Source organism: Podarcis bocagei, assembly GCF_964188305.1.
Source record: "Podarcis bocagei genome assembly, chromosome: 10".
Lineage (NCBI taxonomy): Eukaryota > Metazoa > Chordata > Lepidosauria > Squamata > Lacertidae > Podarcis > Podarcis bocagei.
This window is the reverse complement of record NC_138135.1, coordinates 54,360,661-54,381,278: the sequence shown is the minus strand read 5'-3', so window position 1 is coordinate 54,381,278 and position 20,618 is coordinate 54,360,661. Positions and strand designations below refer to the sequence as shown.

The 20,618-nt window shown below is 40.4% G+C and overlaps 1 protein-coding gene and 1 long non-coding RNA gene across 3 annotated transcripts in view; one reads left to right on the top strand and one right to left on the bottom strand.

Moving 5' to 3' along the window:
- Window positions 1-20,618, top strand: part of CNTN1 (contactin 1) — a 154,661-nt gene that overhangs the window by 20,948 nt on the left and 113,095 nt on the right. The window contains exon 2 of one of the 2 annotated variants that reach the window (XM_081211504.1): window positions 5,023-5,148. The exons of the other annotated variant lie outside the window; for it this stretch is intronic. The gene's annotated coding sequence lies outside the window, so the exon portion shown is untranslated. The remainder of the gene's footprint in view (window positions 1-5,022; window positions 5,149-20,618) is intronic. 2 annotated transcript variants of the gene reach the window in all.
- LOC308596909 lies at window positions 14,127-19,579 on the bottom strand. The gene is made up of 4 exons (XR_014012732.1): window positions 19,338-19,579; window positions 16,740-16,819; window positions 15,394-15,611; window positions 14,127-14,195 (listed from the first exon to the last, which is right to left on the bottom strand). It is a non-coding gene; the product is annotated as an uncharacterized lncRNA (long non-coding RNA).

The following is a 20,618-nucleotide window of genomic DNA, read 5'->3' as shown; positions in this document are numbered from 1 at the left end:
GCATAGTGAAAGAAGCATGAACTGTGACTGCGTTGATGATTATCCCAAGCATCAATCTTAAAACCCTGTGATTTTTTTAAGTCGAGTTAAGCCTAAATAACAAAGACTAAATAGCACAACATGAGTCACTCAAGACTGCTAATAAATAAGTGCAAGGCGGCGAAGGACAAAGGCCAGGCTCCTATTTGACAATTAGAAATTGATTAGAAAGTTTTGCACTGATCTGCTAAGTATCTGGCCTGATGCAGCATAGTGTGAGCAGAAATTAAAAAAAAATGGAGATGCAAGTCAATATCTGTAGCCTGGACCGATAACTGGATGCTCAGAGGCAGCCGTTCATGCATTTCTGAAGTGACAGCTTAGATTATTGGTGGAAATAAGTTTTCACACAAAACCGGTCCCTATCAGAATGCCTAAGGGCTCATTCAGACTTCCTTTTGTGTTTCTAGACATAGGTCCATGCTTAAAAGCTCTGTGTCTAAGGGTTGGGTTTTGTTTTGGTTTGGTTTTGCTTCCTCTGCAAAAATGCACTCTTTACTGCTGAAAACAACTCCATGGAAAATCCAAGTTGCTGTATGTTCAGCGTTAAAGAGTGGGTTTTTGCTGGTGAAAGCAGCACGGCAAGAGCAAAACAAAACAACAAAAAGCACTTGGAGATGGAGAAAACACAGGGCAGAAGTGTGGATGAGGCCTAAGCAGATTCCTATGTTTTTAATAGTATGCTGTGAATAATAAGTACAACAAAGTATGCTACTTTGTTGTTGCTTGTTTATGTCCCTCCTTTTCACCTGATGGGATTCAGGGCAGCTTACAGTTGAAAACAAGAATATCTAAAAACACATCATAATAAATAAATAAATAAATAAATAAGAACCAATTTAAAACAATTATATAAAACATTAATCACATGTCATAACTTGCTTGATATGGAGCAGCAGAAACATTAAATCACAGGCCAAGAATTCTCCTATTACGCCAGGGCAATCTAGTTTGTCCGTCCTGTGGGTGTGGGTGTTTTTTATTATTAATCTCACAAGGCATGGTGAATATGGGTACCCAGATGCTTAGAAAGTCGAGGTAATTTTAATCTGTTTAAGCATTTAAACTTTTGTGTGTTTTAAAGTAGGATTGTGATCCCCCCCCCTTGATTTCACTGCTCATCTTTTGTAAACTGCTTTGAGATTTTTTTTTGTTTTTACAGTCAAGCAGTGTATAAATTTTATGAAATAAACAAATAAAATGAGTAATGTTTGGCCCAACTAGATGTAGTTTGGCACAAAGTGTTCTATTTTGTCATTTGTTATAGCGGATAACTAGAACTTAATTTTTTAGGAAAGCTTTAGATGTCATATAGAATCCATTCCCTTTTTGTTTGTTTAGTTCTTAGATGAATGCCAGTATCTACCAAAAAAAAAGGTTCATTTACATTTTATACAAGAGCCCATGGTATTTTCAACTTTTAAGAGCTTCTAAGTATGATGAATGACTTCCAATCAATGCACTTGCATTGTGGCTGATTTTTTATTTTTATAAAGCAAATAATTTACTTAACAGATACTGATTTGGTTCTAGTGTGGGAACCCCATTAAAATGATTAAATACTTGTTGATGTTTAGTCGTTTGGTCGTGTCCGACTCTTCGTGACCCCATGGACCAGAGCACGCCAGGCACTTCTGTCTTCCACTGCCTCCCGCAGTTTAGTCAAACTCATGCTGGTAGCTTCGAGAACACTGTCCAACCATCTCGTCCTCTGTCGTCCCCTTCTCCTTGTGCCCTCCATCTTTCTCAACATCAGGGTCTTTTCCATGGAGTCTTCTCTTCTCATGAGGTGGCCAAAGTATTGGAGTCTCAAACAGGGATTATTAGAGCCACAAACAGGGATATCTAAAACATTTACTATTCACCTGTGTCTTATCTAGTAATTATGGTAATTCCTGAGAAAATTATGGACACCTAAGTCCTATTGACAGCAATGTGGCTGAAGCATCTAAATATGAAGTCTGATTGTTGATTTCAATGTCAATTAGGCTCACCTAAGTTTGTCTGGATTGCACCCTAAGACTGCAGTTCTAAACATACTAGAAACATTAAACACAGAACTTAATACCTGTAAATACCTTGTATTCTAAATAGTGCTATTTAGAGAATAGTATCTTGCGTTTTGTGCAGAAAATTACTTTTCACTGATAATATAGCTTCCATGATACAATTTGTTGGAAAGGATCCAGCATATCTTACTCTTCTTACTCAACCAAATATGATGATGAAATTTTATACATGTGTGTTACAATTTAAATGGTCATATTCAACTTTCATTGATAACTCTCTTTTTAGCTGAGAACAAAGAAGCCACTATATCCAATTTAGTCATGTGTCTGTAAATGATGAGCTTCTGGTGCCAATGACTGCCTTGTTTTTGTGTTCGTTCATCCATGCTCTAGTATGCTTTAGCTTGTCCTGAATTTACTCAACTAATTGAGAGGTACTCAACTAATTGATGGTTTGTTCTCTACCTCGACCATTTTCAGTAGCTTAAAAACAGGAGGATCTTCAAAGGAATGCGTACTTTTCTTGTTTTCAAAAGAACTTTAAATATTTAAGCATTCATGGTGTTCATTGTTTTGTATTACTCCAATAATGATGCTGGGCTGTTACTACAATAGTACACAGAATCACCCTTTGACCTTGAGCTCAATCTACATTGCTAGGCTTTTGTTTTCATTCTACCAAGATGCCTTCCAAATGATGGTCATGTGTAAGAAAACATGATGAGAAAGATAAGTTGTAGGTGAGTGAATGCCAGTTACAATTCTCCATTTGGCTCTCTGCCCCAACTTCCTTTCCCTTGGCTCTTGATTTTCTCATTCTGTACTCTATGACTTCTGTCTCTTTCCATCCTTGCCTCCCTCTATCCTTCCCTGTCACTCAGTTACGGTATATTTCCAGAAAGAAGCTTTGTTGGTTGTTGAGCCTTTCTGGTGTCCACGTCCAGCCTTTGAATAACTGTTTCTAAAATTTTTAAGAATACCACTATTTGCCTTTCTTCAGTGGCGATGTACAGCAGTACCTCGGGTTAAGTCCTTAATTTGTTCTGGAGGTCCATTCTTAACCTGAAACTGTTCTTAACCTGAGGTACCACTTTAGCTAATGGGGCCTCATGCTGCTGCCGCGCGATTTCTGTTCTCATCCTGAAGCAAAGTTCTTAACCCGAGGTACTATTTCTGGGTTAGCGGAGTCTGTAACCTGAAGCGTCTGTAACCCGAGGTACCACTGTATTGGCAGGTCTAAGATATGTGTGAAGATGGGAATTGCATCTGCTGGCTTCAGAAAGAAACTTGATTCTCCATAAAGAATTTGATTTTCCATGCAATTCCTAAGTGGGAAGGTCCATGTGTATTGGTGTCTCAGAGGCAACAGGTTGACTAAATGTAAGCTGTTACCTTACCTCCCACTTTTCCAGCAGTACCCCCCACCCCTCTTCATTCAGGAAGAAGAGTTTAGCATAGCAAACACACTGACTTATAGAGGTGTTGGCCATGATCTTGGAACAGGCATGCACAACTTGTGACCCATCAAAACAAATGTGGCTCAGTAGCTACATTTTATGGCAAGGGCTGCTCAGTAGGGTACAAGAAGGCATTGATTGCTCTTCTGACCGGTGTTTGTCGCATGCTACACTGTTTCTGTTCTGCTGCCATTAGGCTTCTGAAAAAGACAATGTTGTTCATTTTGCTGTCCACTGAAATGGAATTTTACTAGATTTATTAAATAACTGTGAATACCAATCATAATTGGTCATATTGATTTTCGTTCCAGACATGGGGCGAATAAGCAACCACAGGCAATTTCTGTTTCTGTTTCCATCAGAATTGCCCAACATCCCTATGTCTGAGGGCCGCATTCATACTTGGCCCATCTGCCTGTGGGCTACATTGCAGTGCTGGGTATGGTCATCCCATACATGCACATACAGATCAGTAGGGGAGGGTGTTATTGCAACATCTCCACACAACATATGGTCAATCTGATTACTTGGGGGGGTGTTATTTGCAGCCCTATCAGCACACTGGACTTCAGCTACTCCAGTGCTGAATGTGTGTTTGCTATTGGTGGGATCTGGATAGGTCAGAAAAATGTTCAGGCTGATAAACTGGGAGTTAGGTTCCTCAGTTTTATGGCCTGCCAGTTGATTGACAAATCATGCTCTGCCACTTGACAGCAGAACCCTGTGGCTGACAATCTGCAGTCAGCCTGGTGGCCCACAAGTTAATCTGACTTTCGTACATAGTGATACAGTGGTACAGTACCTCGGGTTAAGTACTTAATTTGTTCCGGAGGTCCGTTCTTAACCTGAAACTGTTCTTAACCTGAAGCACCACTTTAGCTAATGGGGCCTCCTGCTGCTGCCACACCGCACGATTTCTGTTCTCACCCTGAAGCAAAGTTCTTAACCCAAGGTACTATTTCTGGGTTAGCAGAGTCTGTAACCTGAAGCGTATGTAACCTGAAGCATATGTAACCCGAGGTACCACTGTACTTGCATTTCACTCACTAATTGACCTTTACTTCATTTATATACATTTATATACAATGATTTGTTTAAGTTGTGAATGCAGTCTATGATACATGTTCCCTATACTGTATATCTTTTCTACTCCAGTTGTGTGTTTAAAACCTGGTGTGCAAGTCATTTTGGAAATCTTACTTTATCTCCCTCTTAAAGCAAACCACTTTAGGTATTGGTTGGAGATAAGCTCTTATTAAAGATTAAACCTCATCTGATAGTTTTGGGACATGATGATCCAATGAGAATGTTGAGCCTGCTTCCAATAATGCTGCTGTATTTATACAAGCATATTTGGTTAAGTGGTGGCTTGGCATGAGTTCATTTCTACTGTCTTACAAAGTTCTGGTGCTTATAAATAGACAGACAATGCATAATTATAGTACCACAGGGGCTTCTGTATGTGAGAAGAAATGCAGTCATTTGCTAGGGATAATAATTGCTTTCATTTTCAACAGCTTTCCTCACTGTTATTTAGGAAGAAGTGATCGGCACAAGGATTGGAGAGCACCAAGACCAAAAAGAGAAATTGCACTTCTTCGTTTGTAATTTTGAGCAGCTGAAGTCTTATCCATTCACTTTCAGTAAGTTCCATTTGTGTGGTTTTTATTATATTATTCCAACTTTCCTTTGAAAAGATTCTGTATATAATAGAAAGTGTCTTTTTATGAATATCGGGAAATAATATGTTACAAAATTAATTTTCCTGGAAAGTATAACCTTATTTCGTAGAAAATTACAGTGTGCAAATTATCTTATCTTCATCTTATTTAGCTTTTATATAGCTTTGAATGCCACATTGAATGTCTAAATCAAATTAGTTGTGATAACTATAATTATTGGACACGTGTGTATTTCTTCGTGAATAGCAACAGGAGGAGCCTTTTAAAAATGTATCTAAGTAGACTTTTTAAAAGTAAGTGCTGGCTCACACTTGCAGGTTATCCCAGCCACAGATAGGTCTGCCATAACCATGTGGATATGCTGCCAGGCTATGTTCAGCTGCATTGTAAGCCAGCATTGTTGACGTTAAGTGGCAACTTGACACAGGAAATAAATATCTGGTTGCTGAGATTTCCTTAGTCACAGACATGCTGGAGAAATTTGTAAGGGGTTCATCCTGACTGGAGTTCCCCAAGCGAACACCAGTAGACACAAGCTTAAAGAGAAAAGTTAGGCCTTTGTTAATACCAACGTACCTAGGGGTCAAAACAACCCATTGGAACTGCTCTAGTACAAGTAGTTTTAGCTTCTGGAGTTGGCATGCCAAATGGGTCTTACCTCCCCCCCCACACCCCACCCCAAAAGCAACACAGACAACTTTTAAGCTCTCTGCCTTACTTCCCAGGTTCTAGGAGGCGCTCGTGAGATCTTGCAGGAGTTTCCGAGTTCTTGCAAGAGCTTCCCACAGCCCATAAGCAAGATAGAGAGCTTAAAAGCTCTTTCCACAACAGGGAAACCCTGTGTAAAAAGAGCTTTTAAGCTCACTGCCTTCTCTGTGTTTAATTTGTGAAATTTCAATTAGACAGCCGTGAAGCACATAAAGTTGAAACTGCATAAGTTAAATGTGGAAGTTGTGAGTTGTCTGTAATAGAGGCTTAATTTGCAGTGTTGCAGTATTTTTTATATGTTGTCCATTACTAACTGATTCATAAATCCATAACAAAATATAAGCATGTCTTAGATCCATTATTGGTATATACCTGTTGGATCGCAGCATCTTTTTCAATGCCCCACAGGGTTAATCATGCCATAATTCTACAAAAGCACAGAACCACCACCACCACCCAAGAATCTAATATCAGGGACATGTATTTCCTCTCTCAGACACTCCATTGCCTCACTCTTCTGATATCTCCGGCATCACACTTTCATTCTATTTTCCTCCTCCCAGTCTCCTATTTTCCTCCCTTTTCTTACTTGCCCTCTCAGTTGATTTGCTTTCTTTTGGCAGCTCTGATGACAAAGTGGGCCTTGAGAAGCACATGAAGCTCAAAGAGGGACTGGGAGAGATAGTTGTTGTTGTTGTTCCTATTTTCTCTTTGCCTCTGTGTGCCTTTCAGTGGAGGAAAAAGGAACCACCTTTGCCATCTCAAGGCAAAGGGACCTTTTAGTGGGGGGAGTGGGGCTGAGGCATTGTGGGCACCAGGAGAAGTCCTCAAGGGTGCACAACACCCACAGGCACCACAATGGAGGCCCCTGCTCTTGAATATGCATTAGAGGTGGTCAAGAAGTTCTTAGCTTTTAGCGCAAAGTAGATGTTGTGCTGGTCTGCCCTCACCACATACCAAAAGCCAGGGATAGGTGTATAATTTGAAGGAGTGCACAATTCTCCTTATGCCCACCACTTGGCTGTCTGTAGTACCTTTCATTTGTGCCCGTTCTTTGAACTGCACTCTTTGTTTTGTATGTGATTGGTGGAAACTTTCATTTTAAAGAAAGGTATTGGTCCAAAGTAGAACGGAGATGAGCTTGGAGTTGGGCTGAAAACTTTTAAGCCCCCATCCAGTCAATATTTAAAGCATTTCAACTATTAATGTTGTCTGATATTGATTTATTTTACACTGTTGGCAGACGAGGGGGTATGTGATGTGATGTCCTTCCAGCTGGCACACTTTACATTGAATTTTCAGTCCTGTATGTTCCTGTACGCACTCAAGGGAGATTGATTTGGGAGTTTGTTACAGACATCTCCTGGAGTGATCTGTACAGTATCTTGTACTCTCTTGGTGCAAAATACAATGATAACAGTAATAGAAAATAATGCACCAACAGTCCTTGTCCCCACCCCCAAAAAAATTCTAAGGAAATTGAAAGAATAAATGACATTTAATCATGGGGGCAGGGTTTGACTTCAGCCAGAGAGAAGGGGGGTTATTACAACCATGTTTCATCTCCAAGGCTCCTGTTTCATTTCCTTGCTTGTTCGCTGACTAGTGTGATGCTTCACCTTTCACTGTCAACCTTGTTTCTTTTCTCCCTTGACTTTATCATGCATAAACACTTACTCATGAAAATACTTCTCTTGAGCTCAAGGGTGCTAGCCAACAGGAGAATCTTACCACACACTTCTGCTCATCCCTACATCTTTTTCTTATCTCCAGTTCCTGAACCCTACTCTGGAGTATGGAGGCTTTGGCAACATCAGGATGCTGCCTTAAATCACTACACGAAACCTTCCCAATTTTTGCTTATGTCTTTGTACTAATATTCAGGGAAATGTGTGTGTTTAACTGAAAGCATCCCTCGATTGCTGTTCAGATGTCATTGGAAAAAACTTAAAAAATTGTTTCCTTATATCCTCGTTAGAGACGATGTCTGCATTTTCTCTTCTTTAAGAGGATAATTAGGTGGCAATGGAATTAATCTATCACTTCTTGAGAGAAGAGCATGTCACTGAGATAAAATTGAGAACTAATTATTTTACTTCCTGCTTTAAGGATTCACTGCCTTTTATCTGATTAATTGTTCATGATCTGAACAAAAATGATATTTTTAAGGGTGGTTTGCAAATACTTTTTGAAAACAAAGGTATGTACCACGTAGAAGTTTTTTATATTCTGACCCAATCCACATTAGGTATTTCAAATAGTAATACAATGGGCAGTGTGTGAATTTGGGGTTGGTAGACTGGATTCAGACTAAAATATATATTTTATTTGAACAACTGAATTCATAGCGGTGGTAACATCACTACACTATCTCTTCCTCCCAATGACTATACCTGTTTTGTCTTTGCTTTTCAATCATTCATTCTTCGTATCCTGTTCAACCAGAGTGCAATTATGTGTTATATTAATGTCTTTCCAGTCATGGAGCTGCAGTGAGGGGGAAAGATTCAACAAGTTTTGTATGATATGCAGGTGCTGAAGCCACCTCTTTTGTGGCAGAGGGTGGAGAGGAGGCTGCAATTCCTGTTTACTATAATATTCTTGTTCTGGCATTCACCTTAGCAAAAATGCAGTGCTAGAGGTTTTTAAAAACTAGGACATTTTCTAATTGTTTCAGAAATTGATAGTATTGTTCAGTGAGGCTTCCAGATAAATATGAATAAGATTGCAGCCTAGATATTATAACTCTTAAGTCTGAAGTGTAAAAAAAAAAAGCATCTTTCATGGAATATTGATATGATGCAGTCCAAGACCAAGACTGGGCATTTAACCAATTGCTGAGAAAGTTGTCTTGTCCAAATAACTTGATGACTCCAAGGGATGTTAAGCATCTTGTTAAACTGGCTGCAGTGCCATGTTATTGGTTCCCCTTTAAACAATACATTTCAGATTTTCTTGATTTAGCAACTGTAAATGTTTCTGTACTATATGGAGGATCTTGGTCTAATACATTAGAACAGTTACAACAGAAGAAGAAGAGGAGTTTGGATTTGATATCCTGCTTTATCACTACCTGAAGGAGTGTCAAAGCAGCTAGCATTCTCCTTTCCCTTCCTCCCTCACAACAAACACTCCGTGAGGTGAGGGAGGCTGAGAGACTTCACAGAAGTGTGACTAGTCCAAGGTCACCCAGCAGCTGCATGTGGAGGAGCGGAGACGCGAACCCGGTTCACCAGATTACGAGTCTACCACTCTTAACCACTACACCACATTGGCTCTCAGTCTTCTATCTCCCTGCTCAGTCAAAGCATCAGAGAATTCTTAAGTTATTTGATGTCCAATGCCCGAGTCTTTTCCTTTGGTTGACCCATAGCTTCTCCCAGCAATTCCCAGTAACTCTCCTTTCTTTACCAGTGCTTAGCATTTATATTCTCTCTACTTAGCACACACAAAACACCCCAGCCATTTCAGTTTGGATTGATTTCTGTCACCACATCCCACCGATCAAAATCAGGACTCTCATTTTTTGGTTCCGAGCTCTTGCATGAGACCCAAAATTGAGTGTTTTTTGGTGGACCAAAAAAGGGAACACTCTGGGATCCAATCAGAATCTAGGATGGCTTCTGTAAATCTAGGATGTTCCGCTTAAATCGGGACGGTTGAGCAGTACGCCACATTAGTTTGTGCTATGGTCCAATAGGATGAAGCAAGATGTCTACCGATTGAGTAATTTGAATTTACCAGCTTCTGTTGCTGGTCTGGCAGATTGAAAGCATGACAGTTTAGCTGTCACACAGGCCTGTGGCTGGCCCACCGCTGATAAACCATCTCCACAACTCTCAGCAGATACTCATAGCCATTTGGAGGCACTATATTCAGTTATGTATAAAACCCTTTAAACATCTCAAAATTTACCTCTTAAAAAAAAAAACATGATTTCACGACAAATAACATTACAGTAATACTATAAAAATTTCTTTTTTTGAAAGTTAGTTTTATTTGTTTGTTTGGAGCAGTGTTTCCCAAACTTGTGTCTCCAGCTGTTTTTGGACTACAGTTCCCACAATCCCTGACCACTGGTCCCACTAGCTATGGATAGTGGGAGTTGTAGTCCAAAAACAGCTGGAGACACAAGTTTGGGAAACACTCATTTAGAGCATTTGTTCCTCCATTGTTCAGCAAAAAAGGCCCCCTGAGTGGCTTACATAAAATAAATTAAGCAAAGACAGAAATGAAAAGACATGGCAATAAGGGGAAAGAGGCAGGGGGAGAGAAGAAAAAATAAAACTCAGTTACTTGTTCTTAAACACTTGTTTTTATAATGACTAACTGGGACAGTTCAAATATAGGAGGTTAGACTAGGAATAGGCAGTATAAGACTTATGAGCCTATTGGGTCTGCTAACTTTTCCTTTGCTTCTGTAGGAATGACTTTTCTGTGGGCTAAATAGTGCAGTGGGTTTTTAGGAGCAATATGGGCTAGGTATGTGCTGTGTTTTGTTGCTCGCTCCTCATCTAATCCATGCTATTCTAACATTTTAAAATACCAGATAATAGTTAACATATGAATAACAAAGGGTTAACATTAGGAAGCCGGGACTGAAAACTATGTTTGTATAGTCGACAAATGTGGTTTTCGTTGTGTCCTTGAAATATTTATCATGCTTTATTGACAACCTATTATTTTCCTGTCAGGTGCTTCAACATTTTAAGTACTTTTTGAGATCCTCTGGCAGGGTTGTCACAGAAGAAACAGTCTTCTTCTTTTTCAGATCACTTTTGGAACACATTAGACCTTGTTTTAAATTTGCTTCCCTTCAATAACTTGTCAAATGACTGCTTCATACAGCAATTACAAGTAAACTACAAGGTTCTTTGGAAGGAAGGGCAATTGTAGCATCAGCAGACTTTGAAAATGGGAAGAAAATAATTTCTGAGTTTGTGTGCAAAATGCTTTAGGAGTTCACTTCTTCTTTTTTACCCAGTTTTTTTTCCCACAGGCCAGAGTTACATCTCACAATAAGCCAGGGTTTCCATCTTACTGCCATTTACTTTGAATAAGCTCTGAACACACGGTCTGATTGCTCCTCCAAGGCAAGCAATAGAAAAAAACCTGTCTCAATTAAGCGACAGGATTTTCATGACATCCAAATATGAGGTTCTGGTTTGTTGCTTCCAAACAAGACAGGGTTCCTAAGTCATCACTAAAGTATGGCTTAAGAATGGTTAGTAATTCAGGCTTGTTAGGGAGAAACAAGCCAGGATCCCAAGTTGGGATGTCATGACAAGCGAAACATAGATGTGGTTTCCTGGTTTGTTTCTTCCATTTGCTCCAGGGGAGGAGCGAAGTGGGTGGGTTGGGGCTGTGGGTACTGGCATACGGTAAGGCTGCAATTTACACTCATTTAACTTGTGCACATTCAGCTTTACATGCTTCGAAAATAAAAAATAAAAAATGGAAAGGGGGCAGGTGTCAAGAAAAAATGACTTTCCACCCATCACTGAATACAATGTGCTTTGATTAAGTGATTTTGGCTTTAGGTACCCTAACCCCCAAGGGACGCGGGTGGTGCTGTGGGTAAAACCTCAGCGCCTAGGACTTGCCGATCGCATGGTCGGCGGTTCGAATCCCCGCGGCGGGGTGAGCTCCCATCGTTCGGTCCCAGCTCCTGCCCACCTAGCAGTTCGAAAGCACCCTTAAGTGCAAGTAGATAAATAGGTACCGCTTTATAGCAGGAAGGTAAACGGCGTTTCTGTGTGCTGCTCTGGTGCCGGTTTGCCAGAGCAGCTTCGTCACGCTGGCCACGTGACCTCGAAGTGTCTGCGGACAGCGCTGGCTCCCGGTCTCTAGAGTGAGATGAGCGCACAACCCTAGAGTCTGTCAAGACTGGCCCGTACGGGCAGGGGTACCTTTACCTTTACCCTAACCCCCACATAAGTTGGGAGCTTACTGTACTATTCACTCAAAGTAAACCACAGTAAACTACCAATTGTGGCTTATTGCGACATGTGAACACAAGCTATTCTCTTTGTTTTAATAATACTTGGTGCTTAGATAATGTTATATAGTTGCGCGTCGAGGTCCCCAAGACACTCCCCCAAAGAAAAACACAATTGACACTTAATTTTTGTTTAAGGTTTTTTGGCATAATTTTGGCCACAACTTTATTCAAATTACAGCAATGTGAGTGGTTGCTTAGGCATTGGTAGCACTAACTGACCCCGCCCAGGGACAGCTCTGACATTCGCACCCCCCGCAAAGTCAGCAAGGGTAAGTCACCTGGGGAGAGAGACAGAACCATGCCTCACCTCTCCCCAGAATGCTCCCAGGGGCTTGTGTGGCCCTAGCCCCTTGCCAGGGGGTTTCGGACAAAAGCATGGGGAGCCCCTGGGTTCCTTTAACAGAAAACCCTCGAAGCAGCAGCATTTTGGAGGGGCAGGCACAGCCAAATCCATACCCCTCCACCAACCAATTCCAAGACCAATGCCTAACCGCAAACCTTACAAGTTGTGACGATTTGCTACGCAGTAGGCAAAAACCAAGTGGCACACCCTAATTAGCCAAATGGACAAAATTCCTGCCAGGCCCCTGCCCCAAAGCAGACGACCCCATGACAGGCATAGCAAGGTCAAGCAAACAGCCTAAAATTAGGGAAGGGAGGGCGGGTGATCCGAAGTAAGCAGCGAAAAGAGAAAGTTCTTCGCTGTGAGCATTGTATTTATTTATTTATTTATTTATTTATTTTAAAATAATATTTATTAAACTTTTCCAAACAGTAAAAATTACAAAATTGTAAATATGTATTTAACAAATAGGGCTGTCAATCAACAAATGGCAACATCTAGATTTCCCCAGTAACAGCCCGCCCCTGCTTAAAGGATGGCCAAACCATTTGCCTAGTAACAGTGAGGTGTCTTGTCAGCCCCGCCCGCAACCTGTGCTCTCCATGAGGGAGAACACACTTTGTCAGTATACTTTACAGTGGTGCCTCGCAAGACGAAAATAATTCGTTCCGCGAGTCTTTTCGTCTTGCGATGTTTTTCGTCTTGCAAAGCACGGTCCGTCGGAACTGCGCCTCTTCAAGCGGCTTTAAGAAAAAAGCGCAAGACGTTTTCGTCTTGCGAAGCAAGCCCATAGGGAAATTCGTCTAGCGAAGCAACGCAAAACCAAAAAAACCTTTCGTCTAGCGAGTTTTTCGTCTAGCGAGTTTTTCGTCTTGCGGGGCACCACTGTATGCGCATTTTCTCTGAAATTCTTACAATAAATTTATTCTTGTAAATCAACCAGGATATATTATCCCTCGTATAGGAGTTGGTGCATAGGAGTTACCGCCTAATAAATTTATGCTGATGTAGACTTTGAACCACAGATCTCCTGACTCACTACGCCACTTTTTATTATTGAAAAACGTGTGAATGAAACAAATCTTACAACTCTTCATTAAAAAATGTATGTTTTTGAAATGGTAATGGTAGGATTCTATATGAAGATATGCTGATGGGGGTTGGAGAGAACAAATGAAATAGAGATAAATGAACTTCCTTCCATTCATATTGTATCTATACTACTAATTGTAAACCTCATCCATGAATGATAAACATTTGTTTTATTGATAATTGTAAGTTGGCTCATAATGCTTTGGCAATGCACATTCTTAGAATGCTGCCTTTAGAACAGTACTGTGAAGGAAGACAGACTACTTTAACTTTTCAAAATCTGTCATGCAATATTAATTGTTGCATTGAAAGGGATGCAAGTTTCTTTAAAACCATTGTTGTGTTTGGCCAGACTTTAAAACTTGTTTGTTGGCTTGTTTAGAAAGGAATGTTTTATCCACCCACCCACCCAATTTGGTTGTAGGAAGCCACTAAAACATTTGATTTTTGTAAATATCACTATGGGCCTTTGCATGAAGCTTGCCCTACCCTACATGACTTTGCCAGGGCCCCATGAGAATTGATTAGATTGCTGGATTGAAGGTGGGGCTGGGCCAATGCTCAATAAATTATAGTGCCATTTTTAAGAAAGTGAGTTGATTTCAAATTATCAGGAAGGGTGGATAGTTTCTCAGACCAAGTAAGTTGTTAAAACAATCAAGATCTGAGAATGAATCTAATAACAGCTTATGGCATTGCTAGTCTGGTCTGATATGTGCTAATGTGCAGGGGCAAAAGCAGGGCATCAACACAAAATATTAACATAACCAAATAAGCAACAGCTGTACCATAACAGTGATGATGTCAAACTACACTTTCCCAACCTGCGTAGAATATTAAACTCCTACAGATGCCTCCAAATTCCTGTAATTATATAGGCTGCCAATGTGGGATTATGCTTTATGAAAAAGTATGACATGACAACTTTATCTGTCTTTAAGATGGCACAAGACTGCTTTATTGTAAGGGAGGCAGTTGGTTTGGTTTTTACTGATTCAGCCTAAAGACCTACCACACCATTTGGGATTGATAATTCAAGTGAATTTTGGGAAGTGTCTTCTATTGCAAGGTTGCAGGCTATTCTGCTTGTTATTTATATCCATTATATCCAATTTTGTTCAGTGCTCTTCAACACCTCCACTTCAAGGGTCTGTGAGAATGAAAACTATCATTTTTAAAATTGAATTCGGTTCTTCAGTGTCCAAACAGTCCCTTGCCATGATTTTCCAGATTTCTGTGTTAAGCACCATCAAAGACACTCTACTTCCAATACTGACATTATCAATGCTGCCCAGATAATTCAGGGTGTTGACTGACCTATAAACACTGTAAGTAAACATTTCATTTCCAACACAGAGATTTTCACTATGTATCGAAATGTGGTAAAGCAAACCTGAATCAGGAATTGCCCTTTAGATAGCAAAATGTTTGTGACAAAAAAGAGGAGAACCAGTGATGACAATTAAAGGAATTTGGGTCAGAATCTCAAATACCAAAAAAGATCAAGAATTTATTGTTGTGAGTTTGAGGTTTAGCCTGCATGATTCCTGAGTCCCTGGGGTCCTGGATCCAGCAAAGGTTAAAATCTAATCGAGGAATCCATTGTTGAATTAGCCAAGCAAGGGTCTTTATTACCACCTAAGTATTGTTATTGGTATAACAAAGTATTTTACTGTTAGCATTTTACTGCTAGTGAGGAAGACAAAAACTAGAGATGTGTGTGAGCTGGGTGAAATCTCTTTCTGCTCAGGGACCGGGGTGGTGTACAAGAGTATTAATATTTGTTTTAGTATTTTGGATCCAGATTTCTAGTTTAACTGTATTTGGGCATCACCACTTCTCCATATCTTTACCACAGCCACTTTACCATGAAAAAAATCAATTTTCAGTAGTTACTATTTAAATTCTTGGAGGTTTTTTTTTTATCCACATTTGCAAACCTAGGCTAGTTTTAATCATTCCAATTACAAAGCCATAATTGAAATAGATTTGCATTCCCCCTTCCCTTTGCTCCAGCTAAAAGTAAATAATTAGGGCATGACTGACTGCTTTTTTAGTTTACCTTTTTGTTAAAGCGGATAAAGGTTATTTTCATGTGCAGTCGTTGCTGGCTGATCACTCTGTTCCGTGTCAGAGGAAGGCTTGAATAATCTCTTTGAAGGCAGCATTGAGGCAGAGAATTAGCATTCTTTCCAGCTGTACTCCACTGCACACAGGTTGGTTACTCGTTTGCCATTGCAGAGTTTTCATTAGATCAGCTGAAAAGATGCATGTCCCCCCCTTGGAATACAAAATTAGATGCGAAGAAAAGAAAACAGAGCCAACAAATAAGTGTGGAATAATGTGTATCAATTAACCATGAAAACATCTATATTGTAAATTTTCAAAATGTGCATGCTGCTTTGTTTGCGAAAGCATTTTATAAATACAGGGGCTGCCCTGAACAAAGATTGGCTTGTAAAGTTAAATTGCTATTTGGCTTATAAAAGGCACAGTAATTAAGAGAGTGTTAGAACTAAAAGGCATAGGTAAATTACTTAAACCCTGCACACTTCATTCTGTTGTAGAGGTATCTGATCATTGTATTTTGATTTAAAATAATAATAATACTGTGTGCATGTGGCAGAAGATCTTCAGATAACAATATAAGTTTCTGGATGTGATCTATCTTGGGTGGATTCCTTCCCCCCCACCCCACCCCAAGCTCTCACTTCCAGTCTCAGCTGCCCCATAATACAGAGCAGGCATAGGCAAACTCGGTCCTCCATATGTTTTCGGAGTACACCTCCCATCATCCCTAGCTAACAGGACCAGTGGTCAGGGATGATGGGAGTTGTAGTCCCAAAACATCTGGAGGGCCGAGTTTGCCTATGTCTGATATAGAGGCACCTTCTGGTATGTGCCATTTAATGATAGGAGTCTGGGTAAGAAGGGAAAATTGGTAACCTGCTCCCCCTCTCCCATATATGTGTGTGTAAATATATATATATATGCACAGTATACACAAATACACAACACATAGTCCTCTTGGGATCCCATCTTCCCCCCAGATTCTAATGCTGTGCTCTTATCTATCTCGTGTGAACTGATCCCTGTTCACTAACTCTATGGGGCTAAGGACCCTACAGCCCCTTCACCCCACATATCCACTGGGTTGGAGCTCAGCTCCCTCAATCTTCAGGGGGCACAGGAGACCTGGGGGGAAGTCACCCCAGGTGGCATGGATCATCGTGGCCTGATGGATGAATGTTGCATTTGGGAGGAGGCCTGGTTGGCCTCTCCCAATGCGACAGTCATCACACATGCAATGCATGATACACGTGACATTACACGCATGCACATTGCACATGTCACATCGGCCTCCACCCCAATGTCAGGCGCAACTTGGCGCCTCTGCCCCTGGTGTACCTTGTCAGATATCTTATGTTGGACCTGGGAATGATTGTTTGTTTTTCACTGCTTTCCATTGTTCCTGGTTCATCTGTAAGCTGCCATGTTGGAGAAAATAAATATATAATTTTAATAAAATAAATAACAGGAAGCAGACCAACAAGCATGCTTTCTCCGGTCCCTTTTGTTTAGGGGCCGATTTGAGGTCTTGCTGGTTTGCAAAGCTTTGACGAGCCACTGAAGGATTACAGGATGCTCCCTTCAGTAGCTGAGGAGAACCATAAATTCAACACACACAAAAATGGACAGAGACCATTGTAGAGACCTAGTGTACTTATCCATCTGGAAAGGCCTGTTGGAGCAATAAGTCTTCATTTGGGAAAGGAAGGAGGCAGGTGGAAGTTTGTTTCCTACACTAAGGGAAGAAGGAAAGTTTGGAATTCATTTTGAAGGGCATTTTTTAAAGGTCTAGCAACCTATACGTCCATGCCTTACTTTGCCACATATTTTGTCATTTTAAATCTTTGCTGGGGTTATTTCACCAAAGAGTGTGTGCGTTTGTGTTTGCACCAACAACCTGGAGCAATGGTGGCAAGAAAGCAAGTGGAAAATTAGATTACATGTCAACGTCTATAAGTGGTATAATTCAGTATAGCAGTTATGTTTAAGATGTAACATAAACAGAATAACCTCTTTAAAATATCATAATACATTCTGCCACATTTAGAATACTGTGTTTACTTTCCATGTCTAGGGATGCCGACAGCCATGCCAGAAACATGTATCTTAAATATAGCTATAATATGCTTGGGCATATTATAAGCATTTATAAACATTCATTTTGTCGACAGATGTTTGTGACATGAACTGATTTTTAGCTTTGTGCGACTGTTTCTGTAGCTTTCATTCTGCAGTAGATCAAATTATACTTTTATTACTAGGAAAAGGGAGTTTGAGTATTACTTAAATCACTTACAGAGTTGGACCCAGAACTTTGGCAATAGGCAAGCAGAACTTTGAAGTAAAATCACTGTTAGTTTCACTGTTATAGCAGAAGTGACTGTGCCTGAGACCAACGAGTCAACAAAGATTTTAAACAGGGTTCTCCATAATCTACATAAACTACATAATCTAACCTGCAATATGGATCCCCATTTGACCTGTGAATTTGTTTTCACCTAACAGCCACTAAATATCTATTTGCTAACATTTGCACACACATTTTCTTGTGTTTGCAGGCAGTTTGAAAGTGGGGAAAAACATGAAGGCTCCCTAGAGCTCTTATGACAGCCAGGGAATTGATTTATCTTGGCTTAATTCTTTAATAGACACTTCCCGTCAAAATATGCTCTCCCACTATCTTCTGGCCTTCAGCAGAGATATATAAGCTGGATCAACCTTACAGAAAATAAAGGTGTCTTTAAGAGGTTTAATTAAATCAAAGTTTACTAATAAGCTTTGCAGAAATGGAGTTCCAAGTCTTCCTTTCTCATGCAAACTAGTTTCTTATTAAGCATTTATCTAGTAGCAAATCCAAAGGGAGATATTTATTTAAATTTCTTCCATTTGATGCAAAATCAAAAGGTAATAAAGATGTGTAGCTTGTTTCCTGCACTGTGGTGTTAATAGCCATTAATATGAATTTTCTCTTCCTGCGCAGTGTGCTTAATCTGAGCCAATTTGGCAATGACTTTTTTTTTATAACTGTGAATATGAACAAGCATTGCTTAGGACTTGCAGCTGATTGAAATGCTATGCAACATCTAAACACATTGATAGGCCTGTTTCATAAACCTAACTGGGGGGAAATGTTTTGTTTCTTGCATACAGCCCAGATATCCAAAGCACATTTGTTAGAGTAAACATCATCCAATTGTGTTCTTGTCTTCAGCAATTCTGTTGAGCTTTCCATAGTAACCAAAACCTTTTCTTTGACCTGGTGATTCCTCCATAGGTTTGTAGTGTCAAAAGCAAATTCAAGTGGCTTGAGTTAGCTGTGGAGATTTTTTTGTTTTTGTTTTTTTGCTTCTTCTATTTGTGCATTTGCTTGCTTCAACTTTAATGAACCTGAAATAACAATATCTTTTTTAAAAATAAAAAAACTCTGTTCTCTGTTAGTAATATAAGTTACAATCTCCACTTTACCTATAAACGTGTGTTTAAAAGGCCGGGGGGAAATGAATGCATCTCACACTGGCTAACTACCTTGAGTACAGTAAATTGGTTCATGGGTGCCATTGCAGTGACTAATTTTATAATTCAATAGACGTAATTAGTTTGAGATCGTATAGGGGGGAAAGGCTGCATTTCCCAATTTAATAGTTCAGGCAAATGCTTCCTGTAAAATAACACTTGCACTCTCATGTGTTCTCATATCTACCCAGTCAGTTTTCCATTTCCTCACACTAGCCGGCCAGAATAGTCAGTGGTGAAGATGGAGCTGTGTCTGAAATGAACAGAAGATGCATAGCCTCCAATTGCCAAGAAAATTGCCAGGAGCTTCACGAAAACACTTAAAAGTATCATGGTTTCTCACTTTGCCATGTGAATTCCGGAATTCCCATTGCAAGCCTTTCCTTCCCCTCCTACTCAAAAAACAGTCGAAATTTTCTCTACCTTTTCATCCATTGCTTCTTCCATCTCCTGGCCAGGGAAAGAGAGAAGCAGCAACCTACTTCGCGTTCTTGTTTGCACACTCTTATGACCTGCTCAGCAACATTGCGCACAATAGGGAGTGTCTGCTCTGCATCCAAATTTCTTAGGTCCCTGCCCAGTTTATTTGCATTGCTGCCTTACCTTTCGTTGCCAGTTTCATTTGGGGTCCTGAAGTGCCACTGAGCCACTGCCACCTGTGTATGTGGTGGACGTTTCCTCTTTGGCGCCTGCTTTGAGAGAGATGCAGAGAGATCTGATCCTGGAGCTTGACTTTCTCTATGGCTTAAAATAAACAAGACTAGATTCCTAGAGAGGAAGGGGATTTGGAGAAATGGGGAAGGGGTCCTCTGGAGCAAACACAGTTCCCTACAAAGCCCCTTCCTTTCTGGCTTCTCACGTGGATGCGGAAAAGACCTTGATTTCTCCCATGAGCTGAATTGGTGGCGTCTCCCAATTTTGTGCATTTGGGTGTCCTAGGGCAGCTGGGGGTGGGGGGAAGCCGAGGTGTGTGTGTCTGTGCAGCTGATCCATCCAGGATTCACCAAAGCACCAGGATGCTGCAGTTGCTTACACATTCCTAATTTGCTCAAAAGTTTTAAACCAGGCTTCCTCAACCTCGGCCCTCCAGGTGTTTTTGGCCTACAACTCCCATGATCCCTAGCTAGCAGGACCAGTGGTCAGGGATGATGGGAGTTGTAGTCTCAAAACATCTGGAGGGCCGAGGTTGAGGAAGCCTGTTTTAAACACTAAAAAAGGGACGTTTTGCATCCCCAAACTCAACAGTTAATATTTCCCTGGACCCCAAAATAAACACTGGGATGCCCCATATCATACACCTGCACAATCACAGCAATAATGGTTGTTCAGAGTTATCATGCTTCCAAAATACTCATAAATGCATGAATCTCCAGACACACACATAGTTGCATTAATTGATATGGGGTTTTCGTTTTTCCTCAGGCTTCCCTAAATACCATACATAAATTCAAAGATTTCTGTGTTTCAAATACTGTGGTTTTGTATGATTCCTCTAATAGCTTTTGTACTTGACCATGGGGAAATGTTCAAGCAGTGATACTGATGTATAATAGAATGTCCCTTTTTCCATCTGAAGAATATTAGAGTGTATAAGATATTCTGGAAGACAGATGCCCAGTTAGCTACTTCGGGCACTGGTTTTTATCCCAGTAATCTGATTTAGTATAAGTCAGCTTCCTGTTTTCCCATATTTATATGATTCTG